Below are 24,510 nucleotides of genomic sequence, written 5' to 3' on the forward strand. Positions count from 1 at the left end.
GCTCTCATCTGGCTCCTCTTTCAGGTCCGCCTCTGTGCAGCTTTGTCTCCTGCTCTGCCCATTGCTGCTGCTAAGAGTGGCTCTCAGAGGGGCTGGGCTCATAGGCCAGTGGACTTTTCAGTGTAAAAAAAAGGTACCTACCTCCATGGAATCTGGCAAGGACCTACTGGCTTCCCCAAATTACCCTCTGGACAGAGCCAGTAAAGCCCAATGAGGATGTATGCTGTACATAATAAAAACTGCTTAATAGGGGACTTGTTTTTCAAGCCAGTAAACAGGTAATTCCATTTTAAACCTCAATATACTGCAAGAAGATAAATATTATGTTTACATATTAAAGTAAAAAGAAAAGCTCATAAATACAGACATCAGTATGGTGATTACCAGAGGGAAAGCGGGTAGGTGGAGGTAGAAGAGGGTAAAGGAGATAAATGGTGGTGGAAAGAGACCTGACTTGGGGTGGTAAACACACAATACAATATACAGATAATATATTATAGAATTGTACACTTGAAACCTATAAATTTTATGAACTAAGGTTACCCCAATATAGTCCATTTTAAAAGCTCACAGAAATCAAGTATGAATGGTCTTATGTGAATGGACAAGTGAATAATCTCAGTATCCTGTAATTTTTATAAGTGGATTTTTTAGTCAGGTTTTAGTTCTATTTATTGTGCCCTTGAAAGCACATAGTACTTCTCTGATTTATGATCCATTAAAGGCAAATCTTAGCTTTAGACACAAGCACAAACCTACAATGCTCATTAGTTTTTACAAACATGCACATACTTAACTGAAAAATGAGCAGTGAGTCCTGTCCAATTATAAATGACATTAACAGCCAAATCTCTTCCTTTTATCTGTCATTCTCTTCATTGCTGCTAGTAGAACTCATCTGTCTTGAGTCACATGCTCAGAAACTTGATTCTCTTTTCTAAGATGATGCTCATTGGTCTAATTCTGTATAGATGCTCCTGCAAAGATCAGTTGCTCTGGGCTGCACATGATGGTCACCTGAAAAGATCAGTGGCTCTGGGTCTTGGCTGCACATGATGGTCACTTGATGAGCTTTATAAACATAAAAGCCCAGGCCCTACCATGTGTCAGTTAAATCTGAGTAGCCAGGCACTTGCTACTCAACCCGAGTCCCTTAGTAAATAGCAGCAGCATCACCTGGTAGCTTGTTAGAAATGCAGACTCCCAGGTTCACTCCCAGATTCAACCCCAGACCCACTGAGTAAGAATCTGCATCTTAAGAGACCTCCAGATGAGTTACAGACATATTACAGTTTGATAAATGCTGCTCTATGGCCAGGAGTCAGCAAACGTTTTCTTTAAAAACACAGGTATTAACAATGAATATTGCAGGCCCTAAGTAGTCTAGCACATTTTTTTTTCTTTTTAAACAATGCCTTAAAACTTAAAAATCCATTCTTATGTTGGAGCACACACATTCAGACAATCAATGGATTTGGATACCGCTGGAGTTTATGAGTCCAATTTACCAGGGAATAAACTAAGGGCCAGGAGGTTACATTTCTTACATAAGAAGAGAGATTAGTAGAATGGGAACTAGAATCTAGAATCTGCCTTTGTTCTTTTTATAGTTGTATTCTGCCTTTTTAAAAAATATATATTTTATTGATTTTTTACAGAGAGGAAGGGAGAGGAATAGAGAGTTAGAAACATCGTTGAGAGAGAAACATCGATCGGCTGCCTCCTGCACACCCCCTACTGGGGATGTGCCCGCAACCAAGGTACATGCCCTTGACCGGAATCGAACCTGGGACCCTTCAGTCTGCAGGTCGACGCTCTATCCACTGAGCCAAACCGGTTAGGGCATGTATTCTGCCTTTTTTTTAAAAAAAAAAACATTTTATTTCTTTCAGGGGTAATTGTATTACAACTGTGCTTTAAAGAACAAAGAGTTAATACTGCATGAGCAATAATAGCTTCACTTCTTTAGTACCTACTAAGCTTTCAACTATGGCAAGGGGACTATAAACATTGAGTGTCTGTGTGGACTATTTGAGAATTTCGGTTTGGATGAGGTGACACTTCACTAACCTAAAAATACTCCCAAGACTCTTGAGACATTAACTCCTATTTTGGCGAAGCAACTCATAGATAGAAGCAAGAAACCTTGCAGGGACCCTGTGAAAGAGATCAAACCACCCAATAACTGCAGCGTCTTGGTTTCCTAGCAACGTGTTCTAGCAATAGTGGACTTCTGTTTTGTTTTAGGTTGGTTTTTTGTTTTGTTGGGGAGGGGCTCTGGCAGCTAAAAATCAGCTCTCGGTTGTGATCTCTGGAGTGAAATCCTCATATAAAAAGGTGTACCTCTGTTAAATTTGGACTTCATTCCTTCAACTCCCCCCTTCCTGGAACCATTAATCTGTCATTTGTTTGGAGAATCTTAGTCTCTTTATTTGGCTCATTAAGAGATATTATCCTGTATTCTATTGGATTGTGAAGTTATTATAATTCCCACAGTAAACTTGTGCTAACTAAATTGTTGACAAATACAGAATCAGCTTTTGGAGTATATTTTTGCTGCCTCCCCCAAAGGAAAACAAGCAAACTTTGTCTTCATTTCCAGTGTTGAAAAAGTAGAGTCTAGGTTATAATTCCAAAACATAAAGAGAAAGTCCCACATGTTTCAGAACATTCAAAGGCATCTTTAAATCTAACGCAGCTCTGCAGAGGCCCTGATACCTTGCCTAAACTAACCCCATTGGAGGCTTGGGTAGAAAGAGACTAGATCCTGCTCCCTTGTCATCCACTTATTGAATATAGTCTTGCTATGGACAGATTGCTTGGAACCACAAATTTACCACCTGCTTCCTGAGGCCTCAGCATGTGCCTGGCTCATGGTTGGGACTCTCACCACGGTCCACCATCTGGGCCATGGGGCTCTGTATGGACTGGCCAGCTGCTCTGATGGTCTCTGAAGAGGGTTATTTTCTCCAGATCAAACACCACAGAATCTCATCTTCCATTCCTTTTCCAATAGCTCACAAGCCTGACTTCTGTAAATAAACACTCTCACCACCAGGCAGTTCCCTCAGTTCTATATTTTCAACAACTCGCCTGGTCTATTGAAACAGTGCAGTCTGCTCAGTCTACTCTGCTCCAGCTCCTTCGAGTTCCCTTCGGAACACTGAGTTATAGCGACTAAACCCTATACAACTGGCTCTGAGCTAATATTCTTGATTTCTAGTCGTCTCCCATATCATCTCTCACTGCTCCGAGGACATTAAGCTTCATTATCACTCCCCTCCCTGTGGCTTTTTTATATGACAGGGAGCCTGCCAACCACTGGGCTTTCACTCCCCACTTACTATTCCACAGCACCAAACTGTTGGCCAGGAAATTTATAGAGCAGTTGGTTAAAAACTCTTAAATCAGTCTGGCTGTTTAAAACTGGAGACTGCCTTTGGCAGCAGCATCCTTAAGCATCTTGCTTGGCTGGTATTTTTAATTAACACAGCTAAACACCTTGTAGTATTAGGCCAGGCCAGCAGGACAAAATTAACAGAGAGACAAAGGCAAAGATGTTAACAGGGCTGAGAACCAACTTGGAAAAGCTTGGTCTTAATCTTATTTCAAGGTTAAAATTAAGTTTCCCTAAATCCTTTAAAGGATTGTCCCTTTCAGCCCTTGAGAGTGAAGTTGCTAGCCTTTGGCGTCAAGGTTTACTAGAGTGGTTCAGGCTCTTCAGACTTTGAAAGCGAGGGACTAGAATTAATTTATGATGAACACCTCACAATAAAAAAATAGCTATCAATAGCCCGGCTGGTGTGGCTCAGTGGTTGAGCATCAATGATTCCATTCTGTCAGGGCACATGCCCTGGTTGCAGGCTTGATTCCCAATATGGGGCATGCAGGAGGCAGCCAAGCACTGATTCTCATCATTGATGTTTCTATCTCTTGCTCCTCCCCCTTCCTCTCTCTGAAATCAATAAAAAACATTTAAAAAATAGCTATCAACATTCAACATCTCACTTAACTGTAAATAATAGAATTTTTGACTGATAAAGTAACATTAATACAAGAACTTTCATGCATTAATTCTCCAACCAACATTGGAGGCAAATATTATTATCCCAGTTTTGGAAAGGGAAAGTGAGACTCAAAACCTTTCAGTGAACTTTTTAGGAGATAAGGGTGTAAGCATAAGGGTAGGATCAACATTTAACTCAGTCCTTTTAATTTCGTGTTATCTGTAATTATATCATGATCACATAATACCTGATTTAGGGATCCTAACCAATGAGCAAATTGCCAGTTTGTATTTTGGGAAGTGCTTTCCAACTAAAGGGAAGGAGACAGCTCTCAACACAGCACACGTGATCAATTCATTTAAGACAGAATGTGCGAGAAACATGTCATTGCCATGACCTAATTTAAGCTTACACTAACAGGGACTTTGGTTGTTGCAACTCTTTTTGTTCCCTCTTGCTGAGAATTAGCTTGGGTTGTGATCCAAATGGCTTAAGAGAGTATATTGTTATTTCTTTAACAAAATAGTAAAAGGGAAAGGAATAAAAAGAGACAAAACTCCATATTGGGAATGGGTTGGTTCTCTGTAACCAGTGTTTGAGTTACAAATGTAATACTCGGGCTGGTTTGCCTGCTGCTTCCCAGGCAGGTCTCTGCCTTACAATGGGTGTTTTTAAGATGTTCTAGTGAGATATTATGATTAGAAAGTAAAACTTTAACTAACTAGAACTCAATTAACTACATCATCTGTTTAGCTGATTTTTTTTCTGAACTATTCTCATCAAGATATTGAGACAAATTTCAAGATAACAAGCTGACAATTAAGATAGTTAAAGAGAAATAAGATGGTCCCAGTATTGGTACCTGAGTTAACTATGAGATCATGGACACATCCATTTACACTGTGGAGTCTCCACTCCCATTGTGGAAGGAGGCAGCTGTGAGTGGGCAGGTATCTAGGTACTGCCACCCAGGTACCGTCACTTAAACTCTTAGTGCTTCAGCTTGCTCATCTATATGATCACTAATTTCAAACAGTAATTTTTGAAGAATAATTATAATAATTTCAAAATTTTTATAACCTGTGAAGTACTGTGCATTTAGTAATGATTGACATAAACATATTTTAATTTTTGGCTATTAATTCATTTCATCTTCACAACAACATGTGGTAGAGAAAATTATTGATTTTAAATATGAGGAAACTAAAGCAAAGACTTTATATTTATACTAGTGGCCCGGTGCATGAAATTTGTGCACATCAAAAGGGAATTAGAGGAAATATTTTAATATTGCTATTTGCCCTTTCTCTATAATACAAGTGTCAGAGATGAAAGAAAATTAGTAAAATGTATATGAAAATCTCCCTCCTGTCAGAGTCTGGAGTTCACTGCAGGACCCAGAGTCAAGTCCCTGCCCATCTGCATGCACCTCGAAATCGTGTGAGACCCAGACCTGGCTAACCCCACCCTTGTTAATCCCTGCTGGGCAGGGGGGCACAGCCTCAGGCCCCCTGGCCCTGGTGCAAGGGCATGAGTGTGCGAGGGCATGATGACCATTTGCGTATTTGCTCTTTATTATATAGAATAAGCATTATTTTTTAAAAAAATTTTAAAATATATTTTATTGATTTTTTGCAGAGAGGAAGGGAGAAAGATAGAGAATTAAAAACATCAATGAGAGAGAAACATTGATCAGCTGCCTCCTGCACACCTCCTACTGGGGATGTGCCTGCAACCAAGGTACACGCCCTTGACCGGAATCGAACCTGGGACCTCTTGGTCCACAAGCTAACGCTCTATCCACTGAGCCAAACTGGTTAGGGCTAGGATAAGCATTATTATTATTCATTCAAAAATATCTGTTAACCACATACTTGGAGTCAAGTATGTACTTGTCTCCTTTTATCTTTTTTTTTTCTTTTAACTCCTTCCCTCCTTCCAGCACTTCCCCCTCTTCCTTTTTCTTCAGACAATAGAGAAAGAATGCTAGACTCAGAGGGAAAAGTTCTGTGCCAAACCTGCTGTTATGTGAGCAAATGACTGTCTCCATGTATCCATTTTCTGCCAATGGCATAGTCCAGTTGAAATAATGAGAGGATACATAATTTAACAAGCATATACAAAGGTTGAGATAGTGAAATTGTTAACCATTGCTATTACAAATAGTTCTACACAATCTCTAAGGTCCTCTCATTCCTGACATCCTAAAAGCCTATAATTCTTCATCTCTAACACAAGCACAGAACTGATACATAGGTGATGACTCAGGGAATCATCCAGTCTCAAGAAAATAAGATCAGCAGATTAAAGTGCAACCTGTAGTTAACCAGGAGACAAAAATAGCTAAGTCATGCTATAAACAATCTGGATTCTGGTATATGAATGTTTTTAGCCTGTATTGAGTAGATACTAATCTGCCTGGTAACCTAACAGAGTAGGAAAGGAGGCAGAGTACTGAAATGAAAAGGTATATGAGAGTTATGATAACAATTTGTTATATCCTATCAACTGAATTAAGTTATGTGCTCTGACCAGGAAAAGAAATTAGGACTGTCTGCTCTGAAAGGGCATGGAATAAGTCAATTAAATTTGCCCTGTGAAGCACTTGTCTGTCTGTTCATGTGGTTGTTGAATAATTGCTTACTGATGATGAGCATGAAGCAATTAGGAATTGGTAGAATAGTGATCAGCCTTGAAAACATTGGTCAGAAAAATCTTTGGCCACACTCCTAGCCAACTTAATGGATGTATGAAAAGCTGTGGTGATTTTCATTTAATTTAGTCACAACTAATAAGCCTTGATCTTGTAGCAGGCACTTGGCTAAGCTCTGATGACACAGTATTGACTATTGTTCTCTAAAAGCTTTATTCTCTGCCATATGAGTGGCCCTGGTTGTAATTATATATGAGAGCTTTTATGGGAAAGATGGAAAATGCCCCAACAATAGTGGGATTTGGAAATTCCTCGGCTTATAGAAGAAAAGAAACCCACAGTGAGTCTAGTGAACTCTCCGGGTTGGTGGTTAAGTGAAAGAAGGCACAACAGAAGGATTCTTATGTGGGGACAGTTCTCTAACCATTTGAGCATCTCATCAGTTAGGGGAATATGGAGAGCAGCCTTATTTTTACTGACATAAAAATTCTCTATGTGTGTTTGAGAGAGGGAAAAACTTTGTTTCCAAACTAATATTTTTTAATGTGGTTATGAAGAATGTTGATTAGTAAGTTGTACCGAAAATGTTCAATGCATAAAAAATAATTTTGAAATATGTTGTCCATGTATTACAGAGCTTCATGGAGACTTTAGCATGCCAATGTGATACTGTTGTAATTAGCTAGTTATTAATAATAGGAAAGGAGCAAAGGGGAGGCCAGACATTGTAGGCATGTCCTTTGGGAAGCTTCACCAGGAAGCTGAAACTTTGCACTCCCCAGGGAATCAGGGGCCAATTCCCCACAAATCATTGAGGGAAAAGAATCCAACAAAGGGGAGATAGCCACATACCCGCTAAAGTTGGGATGACATAAGGAGGGTAATTTCCTGTAAATCACACCTGGGAACAGAAATCACTGATCAGCATGGGCGTGGCCACTGCAAGTGCATGAAAATTTTGGAAGACATAATCTCCTAAACAAAGGATTCACTCTCTTGTGACTCGGCTGTTGTGGCTCCTTTGCTTCTGTTTCCTCACATTGGCAGATATGGGGACCCATACAAATGGACTAATTTAGGACTATAACTGGGAACACAAGCTAAACTATTCTGATGCTGGATTGGACACTGTTCCAATATGGAATAGAAATTCTGGACACTGGCTCTGATTTTAGCCCTACTAAAGGCAAAAATAGGACTTCTTCCTTGGAAGTACTGAGGGAAATGAAACCTTGGAAACTTGGGTTTATAGAAATAAAGCTTTCTACAGTACCTCATCCTCCCTTGTGAGTCGCAAAAATTCCACTCTTATGAACAACAGGTGGGGACAAGGGTGCTCAACCTCCCACCCCTGCCACTTACACCAGTAACAACTACATCTTGTGAATCTTTAAGAATGGTAAAATCCTGTTACAATGGGTGGGGCCAGGGCTACCCTAGAGTGGACCCACAATGGTATTGGTGGCTGGTGGCACATTTCCCACTGGACATATAAAGGCTGAAGGAATTTTGTAAGCATTTTAGGGAGTTATTTGCATATGTCCTTACCATCTGGAGGAGTACAATATGATTGTCAATACTGCCTTAAGCTCTTTCAATTCCCAGACTAGGGTTTTGTATCATAATTCTTCTTTTTATATCACAAATCAGACTTTGACAACTCCACTTATAAAATTCCATTCAGTTGTCATGATGTATTTAGTAGCCATCATCAAGAGACTATGATGGTTTCACTGTGCACACACCTATGTGTGCATGTTATCTTTTCAGAAGGCAGACCAGTAGCACAGTTACCTGCTGTTATATGAACGGTGAATACCACCGTGCAGTCATTTATTGCATCCCAAATTGTTACTGGCATTAATAACTGTGAAACTATGGCTGTATGTGTTGTGTCAGCCAGGCATATTCCCACTATTAACTTTTAGATAACAGCAGCAGCTTGTCTAATGAAAAATAATGATTTTAAAACAAGGAACTCCAAATACATTGATTCCACAGAGAAGCCAGTAACAGGAAAGCAGGGCATCCTCTCCAAGTTCCCACATTTCTTGCAGCACTGATTCTGAAAGACTTTGTTAGCCGTGCCTCTGTAGCAGCATGAGAGACTTACACATTAGTATGAATATCTTTTCCCCTTCACTCCTCAGGTCTCCCAAGATCTGAGCAATGCATTTGAAATGGTTGATTGCAACATTCTATTGGATAAATTAACCTCCCAGTGTGTGATGCTTCAACTCAAAAATGGATCACAATGTATGCAAATCTAATAAGCTGAAGAGGCTGAGCATTTTTTGTTGTTGTTTTGGTGGAGAAGAAAGGATTTTTCCATTCCTCTTAGTTATGAGATATCGGAAACAATCACATTCTAAACCCAACAGGAGATTTTAAAAAAAATTTTTGCATATTGCTATGCCAATTCTAAACGTGCAGTTGCAAAATGGCATCTTGGTTTATAAGGCACACCAGTTTGATTGTGTGGGTTATAAAGCCATTTATTTATGCACCCATTTGTATACAGTCTTCATCACTACAGCATCTGGGAGTCTGACATTACTTAAAAAACACAATTAAATTTGAATACCTCATACTGGAACCTTATTATAAACTTGTTATTTCCCTTTCCTTAATTTCATCCCATTACTCCTAATTATAGTTTTCTATCATAAACAGTTCTTCAATTATTTCCTCCCTTGGGGAATTTGCAACCAGAGATGAAACCTTTCTTTCTTCCTCCCACCCCTATTTTAGTCTCCTGAACAGTGGCAGTGGGGGCCGTGCAGCCCACACTTTCTATTTCTAGAATGTTTCTGTAAGAAGGATTCCTTAAAGAACAAGGGTCCTGCTCAGGTGAATGTAATTTATCTATAAGTAAATGCAGGGTCAAAAACAAAAGAGGCTGGCATTCAGGTGGGCTTTTAATTTTGCTATAGACCAGGCAAAGTTGCTCATTTTCTGTAAGACCTTCTTTCCTTATTTGTAAAATATTCATAAAAATGTGTTCTGTTTCTCAGGAATGTTTTGTGTTAATAAGCCCATAAGAATGTTTTTAAACTGTGGGGTCTTATACAAATGTTAGGAAACAGTGCTACATAACTGTTGATGGAGCTCTTTCTATGTTCAGGCACTGGGCTAAGGAGTTCATGAATATCCTTTTATTCCATCCTCCCAACAACTCTTGAGATGCCATTTTAACTCCTATTTACAGATGAGCAAAATGAGGCACAGAGAGGAACATACTCTACCAAAGGCAAAAATGAACAAACCATTGAAGATTGAAATTTAAATACAGGTGTTTCTGACTCCATAATCAGATTCACAATAGCAGAATTGGAAAGCAGATTGAGGGTACCCACCATCTGCATTTATGAGACAGAGCTGCATGGGAGCCTGAAAGGTAGCCAAGGCAGGGATATTATTGACACGCTTGAGTAATGAGAAATGTGATGTTAAGCTCAACCTTTAAGGATGGTCTGGGTTTGGAAATATAATTGGTATTGTGATGGTTAATTTTATGCATCCAGCTGAGTGGCCATGGTACCATGTTTAAAACATTGTCTTTGATTCAACATTGTTTCTGAGTGTATTTGTGAGGGAGTTTCTAGATGAATAGCATTTGAATTGATGGATTCTGTAAATTGCCCTCCCCAATGTGGTTGGGCATCTTGGAATCCTTTAAGGGTCTGAATAGAACAAAAGGTGGAGGAAGGGGTATGAATTCCTTTTTTCCTCTCTGTCTCACTGATTGTGGAGGATGTCTCCTCTTCTCCTGCCCGTCCACTAGAATTTATATCATAGAGTCCCCTGGGTCTCAGACCTTCAGACTCAGACCAACTTATACCGACTTACACCACCAGCTGGTAGGTGGCAGATCATGGGACTTCTCAGCCTCCATAGCTGCATGAGTCAATTTCTCATTCATTCTACCTGTCTATCCATCCCATTGGCTCTGTTTTTCTGGAGAATCCTACCTAAGTATATAAATCTAAAACCATGACCTAAATACCAAACTCCATGTTGCTGGTTGTTTTGTGCTAAGGATGGGGCCTCAGGTTAGATGGCACTTTTGTTTGAGAGAAGTCATTACTTAGGCATATTTATGAGGTAATGGCAGCTCCTGAACTTTTGTTTAGAGGAGTTAAATGGCCTTATTTATCTAATGAAGTACTAGGAATTTTAAGTTTCCCGTCTATGAACAAAGAAAACATGAATCATGTATTAGAGGGTTTCAGCCACATGGTGAGAAGTGATGGCTACAGAGAGTGATAACAGGTACACACTAATTTGATGTTCAGTTTTAAGATGTTTCCTGTTTCTGTAATTCTGCTTTGTTTCCCCTCAGTATTCCATTAAACTCTATTTCGACAACTTATGTAGCTAATATTGAGAAAATGCAGTGCTTGGGTTTCAGAGCAAAGCAGACAAGAGAGAGTGTTGGGGGCAGCTCTGATTATGGCAGAGTGAAAGGGTCAGTCTGAGAAAAATCAAGAACTGAGCTGGAGGCTAGAACAATCCTTGTGGCAGTGTACAAACTCCACCCTCCCCTATTTCAGGAATTCTCCAACTCCTGGCAAAGCACTGAGCTTCTCACATTATGTGAGATTGGGGTCTGGCGTTCTTTTATTTAGACACTAAAACAAGGTGGTCTCAAAATGCTGGAGTATGCAGTGATGCTTGAACACTGCAGATAACATCTGTGAATGTCTGCAGTCTTTACTGTCCATTGCTGTATTATCTACTTACTTTTTTAAAAATAAGGGAGGTTTAAAAGCTTCCCTTAGCATCATATGTGTCTGACTGTTGACTCTTGACTATTGATGACAGTACTTTTCTTCAAATTGTCTCCAGTGTCTCACTCTGTACTAAAGTGTAGATAAGGCTCTGGTTTACTGGCTAAAGGCAGGAAGCCTTCTGTTTCCACTTATTATTGAAAATATTTTTACCTAATACTATTCTAAGTCTTTTATCTTTTGCTGATTTTCATATGTTATTTGGGCAATTTTATTGGAGATTTTCTCCCTTTTGAAAATAATTTTATTGCACTAATAAGTGTGCCATTTTCATGAGTAGGATATGAAAATCTAGTTGAATAGCAGAGTGTGGGGAAAAAGTTGTTCCCTTTCCCTGGCTTATTTTTGGTAAAGGGCCCTGACCAAAAGATGCTTCACAGGATGCTTAGCACAGACAGGACCATGTATTGCACACAAAACACAACATTTCCATGTTGATTTATTCCTTATTAATGTCCTTTAGCTAGTCTTCACATATTTGTAAAAGACCTAATTATTTGGTAAGTGCAGGGCTTAAATAGTCATTGAAATTCATAGCTATTAGAATTAATTTGCCTGTTAGGAGAGCTGTTTCATCCTTGTAGTTTTCTGAAGATTAATCATTTGACCTCAGGTTCACAGAGAAGATAAGCCCAAGGGGAAATATGACTTGGAAATAGCAGAGCCTCGGCAAATGCTGAGCCATGAGGGTTGAGTTCAATAGTGGGGACCCAAACCCACATATATTAGGGGCTTGCTCAAAGGAGTAACCAACAGCTTTAGGAACCTCAAACTCCTCACTCCCCGGCTAGTGATGTTTCCATGACAACACCGTGTCCCTGTATTAAGCCATTAGAGTCAACCAGGATGCTTGGGCAAAATGTGCCTAATGTTTTCTATTGAATGTGAAGATCAGCCTCTATTTCTCAAACTTTCCCTTAAGCAGTGGTGGGCAAACTCATTAGTCAACAGAGCCAAATATCAACAGTACAACGATTGAAATTTCTTTTGAGAGCCACATTTTTTAAACTTAAACTATATAGGTAGGTACATTGTTATTAACTTAATTAGGGTACTCCTAAGGCTTAGGAAGAGCCACACTCAAGGGGACAAAGAGCCGCATGTGGCTCTCGAGCTGCAGTTTGCTGAACACAGCCTTAAGGGGATGACTTTCCTGTCCTTTGTCTTTCCCATATTAATCCACCACAGGAGTGTTTTCGTGTTTTGAAGTTCCTTCCTGTTCAAGTTCTTCCAATGGTCATTCAATGTCTAGGAAGTAGGTTCCTAATCTCATTCTGGTATTTAGAGCTTTGTATAATCTAGTAAACTGGCAGTTCAAACTTTGTCTTCCATTCATAAAAATACAGCTTCCATTATGAAGGACTTAGTACTAGACAATATATATCTCCTCTTTCATTTAACCTCATGAATTACAATAAATCTTTACATAGAACATCATCAATAGGTTCTATGACCTTAAGTGAAATGACTAATAATAAAATCAATTTTACCATAAACCAATTGGTATAAATAAGAGTTAAGTTTCTACCCATCTCATCAGTGTTATAATGAAACAATATTATTCCAGGGACTTCTGTAGATAATATTGTTATTTTTATTTTATTTATTGATTGATTTTAAAGAGAAAGGGAGAGAAAGAGAGAGAGAAACGTGGATTTGTTGTTCCATTTATATATGTATTCATTGATTGATTCTTGTATGTGCCCTGATTGGGGATCAAACCTGCAACCTTGGTGTATCAGAACAATGCTCTTACCAACTGAGTGACTAGGCCAGGGAGCTGTTCTTATTAGGGTAGGATTGAAACTCAGGCTGTCAGACCAGTCCAAGGGCTTAACTCCTGTGCTGTGTTCCTTCTTTTTCTCTCTTGCAATTTGCTTTTAATTTTTTATTATTTTTATTTTTTAATTAAATGTATTTGGATGACAATGGTTAATAAGATTATATAGGTTCAAGTGTACAATTATTTGATGCATCATGTGTATATTGCATTGTGTGCCCAAAGTCAAATCATCTTCTGTCACCATATATTGACCCCCTTACCTGTTTGTACCCTCCTACCTACCCTTCCTTCCTTTTGGTAACCACCATACTGTTTTCTATGTCTATGAGTTGTTTTTTTCTTGTTTGTTCATTTGTTGCTTTCAGTTTTATATCTCACATATGAGTGAAATCATATGGTTTTTAACTTTTTCTGTCCAACTTATCTCGTTTAGCATGATATTTTCAAGATCCATCCATGTTGTCGCAAATGATAGTATTTCATTTTTTCTTATGGCTGAGTAGTATTCCTTCTTGTCATCAGCTTTTCCCACCTCTTCAAATGGGTCAGGATCCATACGTCCCCACCATGAATAAGGTTACTTTGCTTGTTCTCACATTTAAGTCTCTGTTCATTACCCATCACTCACCCAAATTGTCTCTCTTTATTGTCTAGTCAAACCCTTCTCTCAAGGACTGTATTAGTTTCCTATTGCTGCTGCAACAAATTACCATAAACATGGTGGTTTACAACAACACAAACTTATTATTTTACAGATCTAGTAATCAGTAGTCCAATAAAGGGCATTACAGGCTAAAATCAAGGTCTGAGCAGGGCCTCACAGTTAATCCAGGATAATTATATCAAATAATCCAAAATAATTTTCTCATTTCCATATTCTTAATCACAGATGAAAAATACATTTTGTCATAAAAGGTGATATATTCACAGATTCTAGGAGTAAAAACAGACGAGTTTGTCAGGTCATAAATCTGCCTGTCACAGAAACCAATTCCAATCCCATCTCCACTCTCCAGGTTTCCCCAAATGGTCCAGTGGTAGGCTAATCCATGCTATATCTTATAACACCAGTGTCTTCTTAGCCTTGAAAAATTTGTCTTCCACTCAGTTGTATGATTTTGGAAATTAGCCTCTATTTGTTATGGACTCAGATTGTCTCGGCTGCAACCTTAGAGATAATCCAAGAATAGCAAATAGGCTTCATCTCAAATGTCACATCCATGCAGCTGGTAGAAGCAGCTCAAGGTTATGTGTTAGGAAGGATTTCGAGGCTTCTCCTTGTTTCAAAACGAAGGCTATGACCAGATAGGATGTTTGCTGTGAAGGCAGGAAATGAAAATTCCAGTGCAGGGGCTGCATGCCGGCCACTTCTGTTCTTCTCCCTTATCTCTCCCATCTTCACCATGAGGAAAGGCAGTAGGAAAAAGGCAACTTGCTTTTACACAGGACCTATTATATGTTTGGAACTATTCTGGTATATTATGTAACTTAGCTTCTTTGAACCTCATAATGACCTTATAAATAGATGTTAGAATTGGAACCTAGGGTTCCAAGAGTTTAGGAAACATGTTCAAATGTCAAGAGCAAGAATTTGGGACAAAAATACAGATCTGTCTAATTAAAAATCCAAATCTGTTCACTCTAATAAACTCAGAATGTAAATGATTTATACAAGGTCAAATGAAACTGAGAACAGAGTAGGGATTAACTACATATCCCCCAAAACAAGGACTCAGAGATGGGCATGTGGCCATAATGTTGAATACTTAAAAATAGGACTTTTAGCCCCAGCTGGGTGGCTCAGTTAGCTGGAGAATAGTCCTATGCACCAAAAGGTTATGGGTTCAATCCCCAGTCAGGGCAATTACCTAAGTTGTAGTTTTGATCCCAGGTCAGGGTGCATACAGGAGGCTACAGATTGTTCTTTCTCTCCCACATCCAGGTCTCTCTCTCTCTCTCTCTCTCTCTCTCTCTCTCTCCCTCTCTCTTGTTCAATAAAAACATATTATCGGGTGAGGATGAAATAGAATAAAACAAAAAGCTGAGAGTTTTATAAGAAATCCAAAATGTATTGTTACTGCAACCAATTATAGACACATAAAGCAGAGTTTTCTGTGTTTGATGACATTCAGTAATCCCAGGGCATTACTTATTTTCTGTGAGTGAAAAACTGGCTGATTTTTTGGCTTCAAGAACTTCCTTTCTTTTACTTACACTAGGGTATTTGCCTTCGGATTTCTTTAATGTTTTCCTATAAATCAGACCTTTCCTTGTCTTTATTAATCTGAATTGATTAACATGCTCTAGAAACCGGAGTTCTGATGAAGATGTCAGGCACCAGCTACTCCGGCTCTCTGCCCAAGGCCCCCTCTGCTAAGGAAACATTCCCCTTGAGCCAAGAACCCTTTGCTAAAGTGCCACTCATTGATAAAACTGCCCGCAATTAGGTCAAAATCAATTTCCAAGCAATGGATCATGTCACCGTCTTGCTTAAATTCCTCCAGTGCTCCCTATCTCTTTCTAGGGAAGTCACAATCTTATTCTTGGCCACCAGGCCTCCATTGCCTTACATACTGTTGCGCCACTAACCTCATCTCCCACTGCTCTCCCCTTCCTCAGCCCCGACAGCCCCCTCAGCCCCTCAGCCCTGCCCGCCAGCTTTTTGGCTACTTTCAGTTTTCTTGTCTAGCACCCAAGTTTTTGCTATGCCCTGAATTCTATCTCCTAGGTTGGACTTCCCTCCTGCCTTGCCCAACACAGCTGCTTGAGTGATTTTTTAAAAAATACAAATCTGACCATGTTATTTTCTTGCTCAAAATCTTTTAGTGGCTTCATTTCCAGCAGATCAGTGGTTTTGTAACCTGAGGATATCTCAGTTGCATAGATGTATCTCTGAGTCTTGCCACCTGCTTCATCCCTCATCAAATATTCTAATAGTTTCCAAACTCTCAGGATCATTCCAATAATGAGCCCGGCCTACAGCGTATGCCCAAGTACCTCATCAGCACACCCATGAGCTCTCTGGGTTGGCTTCATTAGATTCACACTTTATCAGAATCTACACTAAACCTGACCCTCAAATCCAACCCAGTCCCAACCCCAGGACTGTTAGATTTTAGCTACCCTGACTTTCTTGTGTTTCTCTGCACATAATATGCTCTCTTCATGTGGCATCCTTTATTTTCAAAGAGGGAAAGGTTAAGTCTGTGAAAGGAATCTTTCAAATCCAGCTCAGGTACTAGGTCCTTGCCGGGAGCCGATCCATCCTTGCTGCTTGACACAGTCGCTGCAGAGAAGAAACATCTGCACAGCATATGTTTCAAGGGACCTGGCGTATATGGCATACTGTTCTTAATATGTTTGCTCCCCTTCTTGGCGCTATGTGTTTTAACCAAGGTCACCTCTCCGAGAAAGGCTTCCCCAGGTAGGAATTTTTCCCTGAAGTTAGGGAGGGAATAAAACCCCTTAACTAAGTGCCAGGCGGGTAGTTAATCACTTTAACTAAGAACAATCACGCTTAAGCTACATAATCTTTACTCCCTGGAATAAGAAACGCCCTAACCTTTGGAATAGAAATTGACAGGATTAAAATCAACTGGTATAAATACAGATGTAACAAGACAACAGGAGACAGAACCTAGAAACAAAACCTAGAAACAGAACCAAGCGAGAGAACCTGGCTGAAGAACCTAGAGACACAGAACCTAGAAACAGAACCTAGTGAGAGAACCTGGCTGAAGAACCTAAAAACAGAACCTAGAAATAGAACCTAGAGACAAGACTTGGCTGGAGATCCTATACAGAATCTAGAGAACCTTGCAAGAGAACCTGTCTACAGAACCTGGTTATGATGATCAAGTGAAGGCTGCCTCCATGTCATTCCTTCTTCGCCGACTCCGTCCACACCTTTGGGGACCCCTGGACCTGCTGGGATTGGACCCCAGCAGGTCCTCTCAGATATTAAATCCTTGATGGATTCTCCTTCATTCCCTTGGACTGAGTTGATCACCCCCTCCTCTGGGTCACTTGATCACTGTATTTTGCTTATTTCATGTACAGTGCTCTATTTTATAAAATAGCCTATTCAGTTTATGTATTAAACAATAAGCTTCTTCTGTCTCAGTAAAATAGGCACTGTGCTAGAGATACAACTCCTTTCTTATGCACATAACTGACATAGTGTTTATATTCTTACAGTACTATTCAGGACCCTTGTAACAGCTACAATAAGTAAATGGGTTCAATATCGTCATTTCTTTAGAGATAAGAGAAATGAGATTTACAGAAGCTGGCTTACCCCATATCACAAAGAAAATAATGAGAACTTAGAATTCTCATTCTAACAATGTACCAGATGTGATATATGATATACCACCTCACCATGTACCGTATACATCTCAAGATATATAGCTAATGGTGTAGCATATAATAGCACTAATTAATAGAGGAGTCACATTGTTAATACAGTATAGAGGATATTTAAATCTCTATTAATCAATGTAATAAGCTATTCTATAAGAAGGCATGATTATATTTTTATCAATAATCTTTTTTTATTAAATCTTTATTGTTCAGATTATTACAGTTGTTCCTCTTTTTTCCCCCCATAACTCCCCTCCATCCAGTTCCCACCCCATCCTCCACCCTCACTCCCCACCCACTGTCCTCTTTCATAGGTGTTCGATTTTTGTCCAGTCTCTTCCCGCATTCCCCACACCCCTTTCCCCCCCAAGAATATTCAGTCCATTCCCTTTCTATGCCCCTGATTCTATTATAATCACCAGTTCATTCTGTCATCAGATTATTTATTCACTTGATTTTTAGATTCACTTGTTGATAGATGTGTATTTGTTGTTCATAATTTGTATCTTTACCTTTTTCTTCTTCTTCCTCTTCTTAAAGGATACCTTTCAGCATTTCATATAATACTGGTTTGGTGGTGATGAACTCCTTTAGCTTTTTCTTATCTGTGAAGCTCTTTATCTGACCTTCACTTCTGAATGATAGCTTTGCTGGATAAAGTAATCTTGGTTGTAGGTTCTTGGCATTCATCACTTTGAATATTTCTTGCCACTCCCTTCTGGCCTGCAAAGTTTCTGTTGGGAAATCAGCTGACAGTCGTATGGGTACACCCTTGTAGGTAACTGAATTTCTTTCTCTTGCTGCTTTTAAGAGTCTCTCTTTGTCTTTTGCTCTTGGCATTTTAATTATGATGTGTCTTGGTGTGGTCCTCTTTGGATTCCTTTTGTTTGGGGTTCTCTGCACTTCCTGGACTTGGAAGTCTATTTCTTTCACCAGGTAGGGGAAGTTTTCTGTCATTGTTTCTTCAAATAGGTTTTCAATATCTTGCTCTCTCTCTTCTTCTGGCACCCCTATAATTCGGATGTTGGTACGCTTGAAGCTGTCCCAGAGGCTCCTTACACTATCTTCATATTTTAGGATTCTTTTTTCATTTTGCTTTTCCGGTTGGGTGTTTTTTGCTTCTTCATATTTCAAATCTTTGACTTGATTCTTGCGATCCTCTGGTCTGCTGTTTGGAGTCTGTATAATATTCTTTATTTCAGTCAGTGTATGCTTAATTTCTAGTTGGTCCTTTATCACATCATCGAGGGTCTCACTAGATTTCTTGAAGATCTCACTACATTTATCGGTGGTTTCTAGAAAATTCTTGAAAAACCTTAAAAGTGTGGTTTTGAATTCTATATCCAGCAGTTTGCTTTCCTCCATTTCTGTCATTTGTGTCCTGTTTCTTTGTCTCCACATTTTTTATGCTTCCTTGTGTTGATATAGTGGTTTTATGTGCTAAGTGTCCTCTGGGGTCCAGTGGTTCAGCCTCCCCAATTACCTGAGGAGGACACTCTTGGTGCGCCCCCTTGTGGTCTTTGTGCACAGTCTTGTTGTAGTTAAGCCTTGATTGTTATAGGTAACACTGGGAGGGATTGCCCTCCAGGCCAATTGGCTGTGAGAATCAGCTGTGTGTGCAGTGGGAGAACTTCTGTCCTGGAGCTCTAGGGAGGTGCTAATCTAGCCTTTGCCTGAGGCTATCCAGAAAACGCCTCCGTGCAAGTCTTGGGCGGGGCAGGTCCCAAGGGATCAACAGGGCAGGCGGAGCGAGCAGTTATGGCTGCTCTCAGTCCTGCCTTTAGAGGCCCTGCTTCTCAGTGTCCCAGCAATTGCTGCAAGTACCTCTGAGAGAAAGCTGCCCTCGAGTTCCGACCGATGCCAGATAGTCCCGCTTCTCCCGTATGAGTCTAGGTCCCCAGAGACTCGCCCGGAACTGGAGCTCAGAGCCTGAGACTCCCTCCCAATTGAAAAAGACAAACCGTGCCCTCAGCTGCCAGCCCGCTCCGCGTGCACCTCTGTACCTTAGTATTTTACTTCCATACCGCACCTCCTCTGAGTCTCGGTATGCTTTTCTCTTTCCTTCTAGTTGTAAAATTTCCACTCAGCCAGCCTTCCTGTGGTTTTGGGTTATGTCCGTTCCATCTTTTAGTTGTATTTTTGAAGTGGTTGTGTGAGGCAGCAAACTCCGGTGTTTACCTATGCCGCCATCTTGGTTTCTCCTTAATAATCTTATCCATTAAAAAGAAAATACCCAACTAATCTGTTAGTTAAAAACTAAAATAAGAAAATAGGTTACCAAATCTTCCAACCTCCAACTATTGCCTCTTTTCCATTTCTATCCCTAGGATGATTGGAATGTCCTAATTTCTATTTTGGTAAGTAGGTTTTCAGCAGCATTCCCTTGAGGTCTAACAAGCACAGACAGATACAAGAGAGACTGCATCAGGAAAGTGTTGGACACCAAGGTATTGATCTAAATTCGCTTTTGCAAAGCCATTCTTCAGTTTATTCAACAACTTTTAGAGACATAATTCATTAATAAAATGTTATGACTTTATTTCTTCTGACTGGTATTCACACCAGATAAGTAGGATCAGGCATGTGTGATAAAGGTTCCATTTGATTAGCGCTTCCTTCATTCAGATAGAAATATTCAGACTTTCACTTTCAGAAGAATATAACTATAGATATCACAGGAGCCCAGGTATATAAGGAATTAATTTTAGAAATTCTAACATTTCATACATGGGCGAAAGGGAAACCTACTGTTCCCACTAATGCTTTCCTATTAAAGCATCTGTTAGAAACCCTGGACTTCATCATAAAAGGATCCCTGGTAGCCAGGGTCTCTAATTGAAAATCTTTTTTTAAAAAAAATATATTTTATTGATTTTTTACAGAGAGGAAGGGAGAGAGATAGAGAGTTAGAAACATCAATGAGAGAGAGAAACATCGATCAGCTGCCTCCTGCACATCTCCCACTGGGGATGTGCCCGCAACCCAGACACATGCCCTTGACCGGAATCGAACCTGGGACCCTTCAGTCCGCAGGCTGACGATCTATCCACTGAGCCAAACCAGTTTCGGCTGAAAATCTTAATATTTTGTATTAATTAGGATTCTTCTATCCTCACCAAGAAAAATCCTCTTTCAAAATACAGGAAAACAATAAAGAAATGTATAACCTCATATAATTGAAATACCAGAGATAGTGTGAGCTCCAAAATTATCAGTGGATCAATAGGATCATTAAAACCCTATGCTTTTCTATGTTTTTATTCGTTCATCTTTGGAAGGTTTCTTCCTCAATGGCTACAGCACTGGTAGAGTTACATTCAATGAGGGCCACATCCAGGTGAAGAGTGGGACAGCCTCTTTCTGTAGCTCTCTCTGGGAATGAGGGAGACTTTTCCCAAATCAACTCCCATTTCAGTGAGAGTTATTTATGAAGCTTCATTGGTCAGAAATATATCATATCAACATCCTCCTGCATAGGCCAACTACTGACAGGGGAATAATGAGTGTTGGGAGTTAATAAAAAAATCCATCAAATGCCATATTTCAGTTTTTTTCTCTACTGGAATAGCACAATTTATACTCAGAGCAGGATGGAGCAGAATTAAGAAGGACTAAGTCTAGTCTAGAACCAAAGGTAGATAAAGTAGGAAATCAGAGTACATAGAGTACGGCCACCAAAAATCATGGTTAGAAACACGATAATATTGTGGCATCTTTCCAAAGTTAGTAAAGTGCAGGTGGGTAAAACACATAAATCCACCTGGTCCATGGGCATTGGCTTCCTGAAGAATGTACCTTTGTTAACAGCATCACATAAGGCCCTTGTGGTATCCTAGAGTATGAGACACTGTTAATGCTTTCCTTTCTTTGGGGTGAATGATTTTAAACTATGCATCTGTGGGGAATGAGAAGCAGCATTAAAAAAATCCTTCTATTTGACCTTATCATTTCTGTGTGTGTGTGTGTGTGTGTGTGTGTGTGTGTGTGTGTAAGTACTACTCATCTAGAGGAAATGAAGTATGCTTAGTTCAACTGTAGAACAAGAAGAAGGTTCTTTAATCAGTCTAATAGAGACATGAGCTCCTTTGATCCCAACAGGCTGATAAATTGAATAATTAGTCTCCCAACCCTACCCACCACAAATACACAATGGGATAAAGAACCAAAGCCACCCATACTCTCTACTCAAGCATCAATTGAACTGTGAGACTAAAAATGATAATGATGAATGGGTACAGATGTGGAAAAAATATAATCAGGGGGAAGTGTTCAAGTTTGGAAGGCTGACATTTCATCGAATAAACTAACTCTATGCTGTGTAATGCTGACCACATAAATATAGAAAAGTATTTTCATGAACCATCTGGATGCCCACATCACATCACCAAATTATATCAAACTAACTCGACTTATGACAAGTATTTTTTAATTCTTTAACAATTTACTTTAAGATCGAGCCTGAAATTATCATCTCTGATCTGAAGTTGGCCTCAGATTTGTCACGTTGCACTACTTTGAGGTGGACATTTCCTTTATTCTCACTTTAAATGCATCACGTGATATGCAGTGGTCATTGCTATTTAGGACATTTTTATCCTAAATAAAATTTAAGAGAAATTTATTAAGGGAATTTAAGGTGAAAATATCCAGTGAATGAGACCATCTGTTTTAGAATGATAGAATGTGATGATTGATGTGAATGTATTAGAAATGCAAACAGTTCCACAATGTAGAATGTAATGATTATTATTGCTGTTATTAATATTTGACTATTAAATCTGTCATTAGCCCAGGGCAGTAACAAAGTCTTCTCTCATATTGTACTGTGGAATCTTCTCTTGTATTTCCTAATTACTAAACTCTTACTTGCAATTTTTCAAGTATCTAGCACAGCAGGAAAAGGTAATAAGGCAGAAATCCACCCTTGAATTGCTCAATTTTATTACGATGAATAGAAACTTTACACAGTTTCAGAGTTACATAGGAATAAGGGCCAAATAATGTGGTGAAATCCATGTACATGACACTAAGGAGATGCTGATTGGTTTTCAGGTTCCAATAGATTTCCTTAAGGAAATCAAGATTTCTTTTTTATGAGTCTCATTTCAGACCTTGGGGCTTTGGTGGAAGTGGTTATACAATTTTATTATCTGAAAAGAATGATGCTGACTATGGAGTACTTCCCAAAAGTTTCTTTTTTCAAGGGGGTGATATGAACAATATGGGACTTTTCCAACAGAGTTAAAGGTCTGAGTACTACACAACGAACAACGTAAAGAAATATGGTGGAGGATTACAGTGTGACCTGGAGACAATCTCAGTGTGTGCTTCTGAGGAGACATGGTTAATAGTGGAGGGAAGAGGAAATCAGAAACAGCTTGTTGAATGAAAAGAGTTTTCGCTGCTACTATAGAACATTAATTTGCAGAAGATTATCCTTAGCTTCTAAGAGGCTAATTGAATTTCCACCTGGATGTCAGTCATTTCAAACTGAGCATTCCCAAAATTAAATTCTTCATTTGATCCACCTTTTAAAGTGTTTTCTCCCTTCAACTTTATTTGAATAAATGATACTGTTGCTCCAGCCCCAAACCCAAGAGTTGCTTTGCTTTATCTATTTTCCTTATACCTGGTTTGCACTTCTTAAAATATCCTTGTAGTCTTTATCATTAAAATACGTTGTAAATCTGACCACTACTCATCACTTTCCACTGCTAACACTAATAAAATCTACCATAATTCTTACTTGGATTATTACAATTCCTAAATCTCATCCTTATTTCTACTCCTGTTTCCTAGAGTCAATTTCCCCAACAATGCTTAAGGTGCTCTTTTAAAAATGGATATGCAGTCAGATCATTCCCCTGATCAGAACCATAATATGGCAGAGTGATTAGAAAATGATTTAAAGTTCTTAGCGTCCTATATCATCTGGCTCTTTCTTGCCTCTTTAAAAAATTACTCACAACTACTCTCTCCCCTCATTCATTCTGTTTCAGCAACACTAGCTTTTGGGTATTCTCTAAATGCAGAAGGTCATTCCCACTCTGGGGCCTTCCCTCCGTCTGGAATATTCTCCTCTTCCTTTAATAGTCAAGGCTTGACTTTCTCTTAATAAGACCCTTTGTTTTAGGCAGTCAATTAATACAGCAGTAACTAATAATGTAATAAACTTCCACTACTGGCCAAGTAACAGGGACTAAACTTACCCTCCTACTTAAAACTACTTAAAAACTGGACACAATATATATGAAAAAAATTGCTCCCATGTTACTGGACATTAGATGAAAAAGGACAGTGATCCCTGATGTATATGAAACAAATGAGGGAAACTCTATTATTTCCTTAGCTCAATGCCTGTAGATAGTTTACAGGTGGCAGTACAGGGAGAGCCCATTGTATTGAGTGAGCCAAGACATGATGTGAAAAGGAACTAAAGATAAGGAACATGGCATAATTTTTAAAATTTTAATATATTTCTGTTATTGATTTCAGAGTGGAAGAGGGAGAGAGGGAGGGAGTGAGGGGAGGAGGGGGAGGGGGAGAGAGAGAGAGAGAGAGAGAGAACATCAATGATGAGAGAGAGAGAATCAATGATCGGCTGCCTCCTGCATGCCCCACACTGAAGACAGAGCCAGCAACCAGGGCATATGCCCTGACTGGGAATCTATCTGATGACCTCTTCATTCATGGGTTGATGCTCAATCACTGAGCCACGCTGGCCTATGAACAATGCAAGTGAGGAGACCCTTGACCAACTTATATAAATAGGGAACGAGAGGAGGGAGTCCACTCTTAGCACTTCTAGTTAGCATGTACTGGAGGTTCTAGTCAGCATAGTCAGGTAAGAAAAAAAAACCACAGACACTTGATTAGGAAAGAAGGAATAAAACTGTCTTTATTTGCAGGTTATAT

The sequence above is a fragment of the Myotis yumanensis genome, unplaced genomic scaffold (assembly GCF_028538775.1).
Source record: "Myotis yumanensis isolate MYYU_CA2020_CCGP unplaced genomic scaffold, mMyoYum1.0.hap1 SCAF_10, whole genome shotgun sequence".
Classification (NCBI taxonomy): domain Eukaryota; kingdom Metazoa; phylum Chordata; class Mammalia; order Chiroptera; family Vespertilionidae; genus Myotis; species Myotis yumanensis.